The sequence below is a fragment of the Rhipicephalus microplus genome, chromosome 3, assembly GCF_043290135.1.
Source record: "Rhipicephalus microplus isolate Deutch F79 chromosome 3, USDA_Rmic, whole genome shotgun sequence".
Classification (NCBI taxonomy): domain Eukaryota; kingdom Metazoa; phylum Arthropoda; class Arachnida; order Ixodida; family Ixodidae; genus Rhipicephalus; species Rhipicephalus microplus.
Genome location: NC_134702.1, coordinates 270,747,157 through 270,756,987, shown reverse-complemented (window position 1 = coordinate 270,756,987; position 9,831 = coordinate 270,747,157).

The window sequence follows — 9,831 nt, the reverse complement described above, 5'->3', positions numbered from 1 at the left end:
TAAGCAAAACGGCCCGAAAATGTCGTGCATTTGTAGCCTTGTAGGGACGTGTGCTCAGATTTGGGTGCAAGTTAAAGAACCCCAGGTGGTCGAAATTTTCGGTGCCCTCCACTACAGCGTCTCTCATAATCGTACGATGGTTTTGGGTCGTTAAACCCCACATATCAATCATTTGTAGCCTTGTTCATTACACCCAAAATATAAGGGTCTAAATAGGGTGTTTTAATTAGAAACATCTCAAATTATAGATATAGGGCGTAAAAAAGGTGTTCATATGAGTACTTTTAATGCGTACACCAGTTTTACACCTTTTAGGGTGTAAAAGTTTTTTAGAGTGCAGACATTGCGGCCCCCTGACCTCCCTTCTCACCTGTTCCTTCCCGCCTGTCACCTTCTCCATTACCCTGCCTCCGTCTCACACCGCTCGGTGCCGGGGCAAAGCGCCATCAGCACCTTTGCCCACTGCTCGAGCTCGATCCGCCTTTCACGTTCTTTTCGAAGGTCACCCTTCATTTGCTCTAATAGGCTGGCGGTAGCCTCCTCCCGCTCACGCGACGCTCCGAGCTGTTTTTGGAGTTCTATCCTCAGCTCCCGTTCCTCCCTATGCCCCCCTAAAGCCCCTCGATGCTAGCCTCCGTGCGCTGCACGGCCGCTTTCAGTGCCTCGCACAGCCTGCACACGAAGCTCCCCTTCTGCGCGTCGGCCAAACTCGTGAATGCTGTCTCGTCTAAGCAGCCCTAGCGCTTGCATTCTTCGCACTGCACAAGCTCACGCTCGCTCGTGGTTTTCCTAGCCTCCTCTGCCATCGCCCGCCCGACCACCGAACCGAGCGCCCGACAGCCCTAAGCTAACCATAATTCCTATATCCAGCCGCCTCCGCTAACTCTCCTACCTCAACAACTGTTAGAAGCTGCCGCCTACACTGCATACATACGTGTTTACTTTCGCTAGTAGCCTGTCACTAGGTCCCCTTCGCGTTCGTCTATAGCTTTTTAACAACTAACCGGGCGCCCCGAACTTATTCAAAACAGCCGCCTACCCCGTTCACGTGGTCAACGTCACTACAACGTTGCCCGTGTCCCACACCTACAGTACTCGCAACGCTAATTATTTAGGAGAGAAAAAATAATAATAGTGTCCACAAACGCAAAGAAATGAAAAGAAACTTATCTCTCGTTGCGCGCTGCTTTTGCACCAACCGAGCTTGCACAACCTTGCACGACCTTGAATTTGCCGAACAGACAGAGCGCGCGAAAACACGTCTGCACAGCTCGGAAGTAGGGTGAGGAGGATGAATGGATTCGGCTGTACCCTTTAAATCAAGCGGTGGCTAGCGCCACCAAGCCGTAATACTAAATAAACCAAAAACTAGAGTCATCTTTTGAACCTTTAAACCGTGAGATTGACGATTCGTACTTTGCAGTGAAGGGTTTAATTTTCACTCGTGCCTTGACTTTAGCCACCATTCAGATAACCTCCGTCTAGTTAAGTCTACCTGCTTAACCCATTATTGCCCCTTGTTGCATATCTGCAACACCCAGTTCCGTGCCCTGCCGATTGCAAGGATCCTAATGCACCGGTAAAAGTTGTCCGTACTGTGTTATTTTGAGGATTCTTCGTTCCTCGCAGTACCATTTTCAGCCTCTTGGGGGCCACATTCGTCGTATCGCGCCACTTCTTCTAAGGTGCAGGTAGTGATATGCACGATACCGGAGGTACCGGTGCGTGATAGCAACCTGCAAAGAGCGGTGGTCAACGCAAACAAAGAGATATGGCGGATGAGTCGAGAGAAAAGCTTTGAGGTGGTGGAAATAAACAGAGAGGTGCATAGGTGGGGGGGGTTTCAACGAGACAGAATTCACTTCGATGGGCGGCTAGGTCATGAGGTGGGTTGGCGACTTGCAGGACGCGCAGTAGCTTTTTTGGGGGGCAAGCGAGCCCTTCGGGGTGCAGGATAGCTAGTAACGAGGAAAACAACCAGGGAGACTCTTCGACAGGTGGTATGGACAGATACGATCCCAAAGTGGCACCAATATCTAAGATACGTAGAGTCCGGGGCATAAATAGACGTAGCCACGAGCGCCGAGCCAATTCCGACATAGGGTATATTAACATGAAGGGTGGTAGGAACAGGCTGAAGTGGGAAGAGATACAAGAACAGCTAAGGGAAGAGAGGCCGATGGTATACGGTTTTGTAGAAACACATCTCAGGGACATGGAACAACCTCCGAACAATCCGGACTACGCGTGGGAGTATTGTAATAGAACAGAAGGCAGCAGAAAGGGAGGTGGTATTGGGGCATTCATTCATAAAAGTACAGACTGGCAAAGGGTCAAGCAGGAGTGCAAGGAACATTTATGGCTAAAAGGGAAAGTGGCAGATCAAATGACACTCCTTGGTTTCGTGTACTTGTGGACGGGAGCAAAGGCCAGAGAGGAAAACCAGGCAATGGTAGAGTGTATATCAAAGGACATTCAGGAGTTAGGAAGAGAGTGCGAGATAATTATACTAGGAGACATGAATGCGCACATAGAAGATATAGATGGGTATACCGACCCGACAGGCAAAATGATCATGGATATGTGTGAAAGGCTTGATTTGATCATTTGCAACAGTACCGAGAAGTGTGAAGGGCAAATAACATGGGAGGTAGGAAGGCTTCAGTCGACGATAGATTATGCACTGATGTCACATAGGATGTATGATAAGCTCAGGGAAATGCACATAGATGAAGGTGGCTCCAGAAGTCTGGGTAGCGATCACAAACGTATCAAGCTAAGTTTTGGAAGAGCAGTGAAAGTGGGAAGGAGACAAGATGAGCAACTACAGGAAAATTTTTATCCAGAAAGGCAAATTGAAATAGCCACTAAACAAATTGAGAAAGTAATCACGGAGGATAATAAGACAGTGTGGACATACACGAACCTAATTAGACTCTTTGAGATAGAGCTTGGTAAGACGCGTGACAAGTCGCCCCGGAAAAGAAGACACAAACCCAAATGTTGGTGGGATGAGGAAGTTATGAGAGCCATAGCAAAACGTCAGGAAGCCTCTAGGGAACACAGACATGCTAAGCAGCGGGGTGAACCGACAGATGATGTGGAAAGAAAATGGGCAACCTTTCTAAGCTGTAGAAGGGATGCATCCCTTCTGATCAATGAAAAGATTAGAAGGAAGGGAGCTCAGTGGCTGGCAGAAGTACATAAAAAAGATAGAAAGGCAGCTGCGAAATTTTGGAACCATCTAAACTCCCTAAGAGATGAGACGAGCCTAGAGCAGAACTTTATAATTACAGCCCAAGGTGCTAGGCTAGAAGGGGACGAAGCTATTGAATATATAAGAACAAGGGTGACAGAAAAATTTCAACAAAGAAGTACTTTATGCACCACAATAGACAAAGACGAATCAAGTGGTGCAATGGCTCCATTTTCACAACAAGAGTGGGAAAGGGCTGAGAAAAGGGTTCCTAGTAGTACATCAACAGGCCCAGATGGCATTCCAATTAGGCTGATAAAAACATTAGGTCCGAAGTCTAAGCAGGCTTTGAGAGAGGCAGTGAGTACAATAATAATCGATGGTGAAGTTCCCGATGGATGGAAACTTAGCAGGATGAGCATGATCTATAAAGGAAAGGGGACAAAGCTGACATAAACAACTACCGTCCTATAACAGTGACATCAGTGGTCTACAGGCTGGCGATGCAGATTATAAAGGAAAGACTGCAGGCGTGGATAGAGGATGAGGGGGTGCTGGGGGAACTGCAGAATGGGTTTCGGAAACACAGGAGGTTGGAAGACAATCTGTTCTCACTGACGCAGTGCATCGAAATAGCAGAAAAAGAACACAGGCCCCTGTGGCTAGCATTTTTGGATATCAAGGGAGCGTACGATAGCGTGGTTCAAGAGGAATTGTGGGGAATACTGGACACACTAGGCGTGGAACATGTAGTCACTAATCTTTTAAAGGGTGTCTATAAAGGTAACAAGGTAGGTATAAAGTGGGAAAAACAGGTATCCAAGCCTGCAGAGGTAAAACGGGGGCTTAGGCAGGGGTGCCCCTTGTCACCCTTATTATTCATGATGTACCTACAAGGATTAGAGGCAAAATTAGAGGGAAGTGGACTTGGCTTCAACCTCTCTTTAGTCAAACAAGGAAAACTTATTGATCAGGCACTACCGGCATTAATGTACGCAGATGATATAGTGCTAATGGCCAACAACAAGGAAGATTTGCAGAGATTGATGGACATCTGCGGTAATGAGGGAGATAGGTTAGATTTTAGATTCAGTAGGGAAAAATCAGCAGTCATGATTTTCAATGACAACGAAGGTAGTGAGCTTAGAATACAGGAGGTCACGCTAGAGATGACAGATAAATACAAATATCTGGGCGTATGGATAAGCAATGGGACCGAGTATCTGAGGGAACACGAAATATACGTGACGACTAAAGGTAACAGGAATGCAGCAGTCATGAAAAATAGGGCACTGTGGAATTACAATAGGTATGATGTTGTGAGAGGAATATGGAAAGGGGTTATGGTTCCTGGGCTGACGTTCAGCAATGCGGTCTTGTGCATGAGATCAGAAGTTCAAGCAAGATTAGAAATTAAGCAACGTGGAATAGGTAGGCTTGCTTTAGGAGCTCACGGGAATACACCAAATCAGGGAGTACAAGGTGATATGGGATGGACATCATTTGAGGGCAGGGAGGCTAGCAGCAAGATAAAATTTGAGAAGCGATTGAGAGAAATGGGGGAAGAGCGTTGGGCTAGGAAGGTTTTCAGCTACTTGTACATGAAGAATGTCGATACAAAATGGAGGAAGCGAACCAGGAAGTTGACTTGTGAATACTTAGAAAACAGCAGGTGGCCAAACCAAAAAGATATATCGGTTAAGAAAAAAAGTGAAGGAAACGGAGACTGACATGTGGAGAATGGGCATGATTAAGAAGTCCGCCCTAGAGATCTATCGAACTTTTAAGCAGGAAATTGCCAAGGAAAGGATCTATGATAATACTCGGGGTAGTTCTCTACTGTTTGAGGCCAGGACGGGAGTACTGCGAACCAAGACATATCGGGCCAAATACGAAGGGGTCGACACAATATGCAGTGCGTGTGGAGAGGAAGAAGAAACTGCCGAACACTTGATAATGTTCTGTAAAGGGCTTCACCCTATAGTTCAGGGTGATGGCGCAGAGTTTTTCAAAGCACTGGGATTTAGGGACAGCGAGGGCAAAATAGACTTTAAGCGGGTAGAAATAACTATAAGTGGGTTATCTGATTAGTGGCTAAAATCAAGGCATGCGTGAAAATTAAACCCTTCACTGCGAAGTACGAATCCTCAACTTCATTATTTAAAGAAAAAAAAAGATAAATGTAATGGTTAGTTCACTAAGTATTACGGCTAGGTGGCGTTAGCCGCCGCCCGATCTAAAGGGTACAGCCACATCCATCCATCCATCCAGCCGGAGTTTGCAAAATGGCAGCATCCACGTCGTCGTCGAGCTCCGCAAACAAGGTACTGTAAATATTTTTTTATGAGCCCTCAAGTTAACCTGCGCTGCTTTTTTCACTGAATGTGTGTTCTAAACACTCTTTACAGTAATCTAGAATCCAAAAGTTAGTTTTTTCCTTGCTCTGTCGAGAAAATATTTTTTTGCACGAGGTGTGTTGCACATATGCAACAGTGGGCACTAAATGCCACAATTTTCATTGTTGCAAATATGCAACATGGCTTTTTCTGCTTGAAACGCGTCTTACATATCGTGACACGCATTCATTTGGAGTGTGTGAACGGATGTTTGTTTGCTAATTTTGCTGTTTTAATGATTTTTCAGGGACATACTGCAATTTCAACCTCAACATTCTATTCTGTTCCAAAAGAGAGGTCGAAGTGTTTTGTTCATGCAAACCTGCTGGATGTTAGAACCCTAATGAGAGCAATTTTTCCGCTGATGAAAAAAGTGACGAGGAAGTGTCTGGAGACAGCAGTGATGAAAGAGATGCCATCCAAACTGAGGTAGAAGAAGCTGAGGAAGAGGTTGCTACCTCGAAAGTTGCGCCTCCGGTAGATCGGACACCGCGGAACATGAAAAGGCGGTACACATGGGTGAAGAAGGATTTTGATACCGAGGCAGGTAGTTTCGAAAACAACTTTCCGCTGCCACCTGCAGAGCCGCTGAGTGCAGTGGAATACTTTGACATGTATGTTTCTCGATCCATGCTAAAGGCTGTCGTCGATGAAAGCAATAAGTACTACTTTCAAAAACATGGAACCACTCTAATCCTCACCGTGCTGGGCATGTTTTTCAGGATGGGACTCGTAAACATGCACAGGGTTCGTGCTTACTGGGAAAATGGAAGTAGATATGAATTAGTAGCCCAGGTAATGTCCCGTAACAGATTTGAAAAGATCACAAGCCACCTGCATTTTTTCAATAATGAAACGGCCAATGACAAAGTAAAAAAAGGTAAATGCTGGAAAGTGCGCCCATGGCTCAGTTCCTTGCGCAGCAACATGGTTGTCTTGCCCCAAGAAAAAAATCTGCAGTGGACGAAATCTTGATCCCTTTCCGTGGGCGGTGTTACATTCGTCAGTACATGCCTAATAAACCAAAAAGTAAATGGGGTCTAAACCTTTGGGCCTGTTCTGGGGAATCAGGTCTGTGTTATGATTTTGATGTCTACCAGCGCTGCAACAAAGGTTTTTATGGCAGCCAGGGTGGCTACCAGCTTGGGTTGGGAGCTGGTGTCGTGCTCCAGCTGTGTTCCAGCCTACCGAAGCGAGACGACAACCTAGTCGTCGCTGATAACTTCTTCACAGGCCCTCCGCTTGTAGAGGAGCTTTCAAGAATGAGAATTTCCTATATTGGTACGGTTCGTGAAAACAGACTCAGCTGCAGCAAGTTGATGGATGAGAAATCGATGAAAAAGCGAGGTCGGGGCACCTGTGATACTTCAGTCACTTTTTGTGACCAAAAGACAATGGTGGCAGTGAAGTGGCATGACAACTGCACTGTTACTCTTCTTTCGAACTTCATTGGTGCTGACCCGCATACATCAGTCAAAGGGTGGGACAGCAAGGAGAAAAAGCACATTTTTGTCGATTGTCCAGCGATCATTCTTTCCTACAACAGATCAATGGGCGGCGTGGATCTTCTTGACAAAATGTGCTTCTTCTATCGCTTTTCTATCAGGTCTAAACGCTGGTATATGTATTTGTTTTGGCACACGCTCAAAATAGCAGCTGTTAATGCATGGTTCATGCACAAAAGAATTCTCCAGCAGCACAAACGGCAGCCTACACCCTTGAGAGAATTACCCTCTGAGCTCGCAACGAGTCTGATCTTATTCAACAAACGATCACCAGGGCGCCCTTCGATTCAGAATGTCACACCATTCAAGAAAGTGTGCCTAAATGCCCCCCGGGATGTCAGAAGAGACGGCAAGGAGCACTGGCCCACATGGAATGAAAACGAAACCGCTGCAAGGCATGCCCGGGAGGGTACACCTATGTTTCGTGTGCGAAGTGTAAGGTGATGTTGTGTTTCAACAAAGACCGTAACTGTTTTGTTAGTTTTCACCAGTAGGCGCCAAACAGCTATGCTTCAGTTTTGTGATTTCTTCAATTTGAAAATTCGCCAAAATAATTGGTGGCAATAAAAAGTTTTTTTCACCTGGCTTGGCCTCCATTTTATATACTACTGCCCATTGTTGCACATATGCAACATCCCATTATTAATTCGCAGACTATATCTTCGAGTTTTTTATTGAACACTTGTACTTCTAGTGAATCTAAGAGCATGGCCAAGAAATATTTTGAACTTTGAAAAAATGTTTTTCATACTGGGAATTAATGGGTTAAGGTCTATTTTGCCCACCCTGTCCCTAAACCCCACTGCTTTGAAAAACTATGCGCTATCATCCTGAACTATTGGGTGAAGCCCTTTACAGAACATTATCAAGTGTTCGGCAGTTTCTTCTTCCTCTCCACACGCACTGCATACTGTGTCTACCCCTTTGTATTTGGCCCGATATGTCTTGGTTCGCAATACTCCCGTCCTCAAACAGTAGAGAACTACCCCGAGTATCATCGTAGATCCTTTCCTTGGCAATTTCCTGCTTAAAAGTTCGATAGATCTCTAGTGCGAACTTCTCAATCATGACGATTCCCCACGTATCAGTCTCAGCTTCCTAACTGATAAGCCTTTTTGGTTTGGCCCCCTGCTGTTTTCTAAGTATTTACGAGTCAATTTTCTGGTTAGCTTCCTCCATTTTGTATCAAAAGTCTCCATGTACAAGTAGCGAAATGCCTTCCTAGCCCAACGCTCCTCCCCCATTTCTCTCAATTGCTTTTCAAGCTTTATTTTGCGGTTAGCTTCCCCGCCCTCAAATGATGGCCATCCCATATCACCTTGAACTCCCCGATTTGGTGTGTTCCCGTGAGCTCCTAAGGCAAGCCGACCTATTCCACGTTGCTTAATTTCTAATCTTGCTTGAACTTCTGATCTCATGCACAAGACCGCATTGCCGAACGTCAGCCCAGGAACCATGACCCCTTTCCACATTTCTCTCACAACATCATACCTATTGTAACTCCACAGTGCCCTATTTTTCATCACTGCTGCATTCCTTTTACCTTTAGTCGTCACGTATATTTCGTGTTCCCTCAGGTGCTCGGTCCCATTGCTTATCCATACGCCCAGAGATTTGTATTTATCTGCTATCTCTAGCGTGACCTCCTGCATTCTAAGCTCACTACCTTCGTTATCATTAAAAATCACGACTGCCGATTTTTCTTTACTGAATCTGAAATCTAACCTATCTCCCTCATTACCGTCCATCAATCTCTGCAAATCTTTCAGAGATTGAGATCAATCACCTTGCAGATGATTAGCAAGATATCATCTGCATACATTAATGCTGGTAGTGCCAGATCAATGAGTTTTCCTTCTTTGACTAAAGAGAGGTTGAAGCCCAGTCCACTTCCCTCTAATTTGGCCTCTAATCTTTTTAGGTACATCATGAATAAGGGTGACAGAGGACACTCCTGCCTAAGCCCCCGTTTTACCTCTGCCGGCTTGGAGACCTGTTTTCTTTTTTCACTTTATAACTAAATTGTTACCTTTATAGATATCCTTCAAAAGATTAGTGATCCATCTTCCACGCCTAGTGTGTCCAGTATTCCCCACAATTCCTCTTGAACCACGCTATCATACACTCCCTTGATATCCAAAAATGCTAGCCACAGGGAACTGTATTCCTTTTCTGCTGTTTGGTCTCACTGGTGGCGAAAGAGCGTGCCAACGTTCGAGGCAGGTCTCGGCTGGATGTGCGATCGGAAGAACTCGTGGACGTCCTTGGTGTGCTGTTCTGTTAATGGAATACGGCTGGGTGACAGGCCCAAGGATCTGGTGGTGCGCTGCTGATCCGGCGGCCGTCCCTGACTGTTGGGCAACCGATGGACGACACCTGCAGTCTGGCTGGGCGACTGACCCAGGGTTCAGGCAGGGCGCCACGGTTCCTGCTGCCATGCAAAGTGGTTGTGAGATCGGTCTGCTGTTCCAGATGGCTGGTATAACCCTGGTGCGCTGCCAAAACAAGTGCAGTGGCTGGTGAGCTACCGTACTTCTGTAGGTGCAGAAGATAGCCATGCCATGAAATGGCCAGACTCAGGGCGAGGACAACAACGAGCCGGAGGTGCACTGTCCCGAGTGAGTGGCAATGAAAGAAGCCACGGGCAAAAAACAGCGAGAGACATTCAATTCAGACGCGCATTTAAAAAAGGACGGCACAGGACAACCTAACGTTAGCTATGCGTCATTACCAT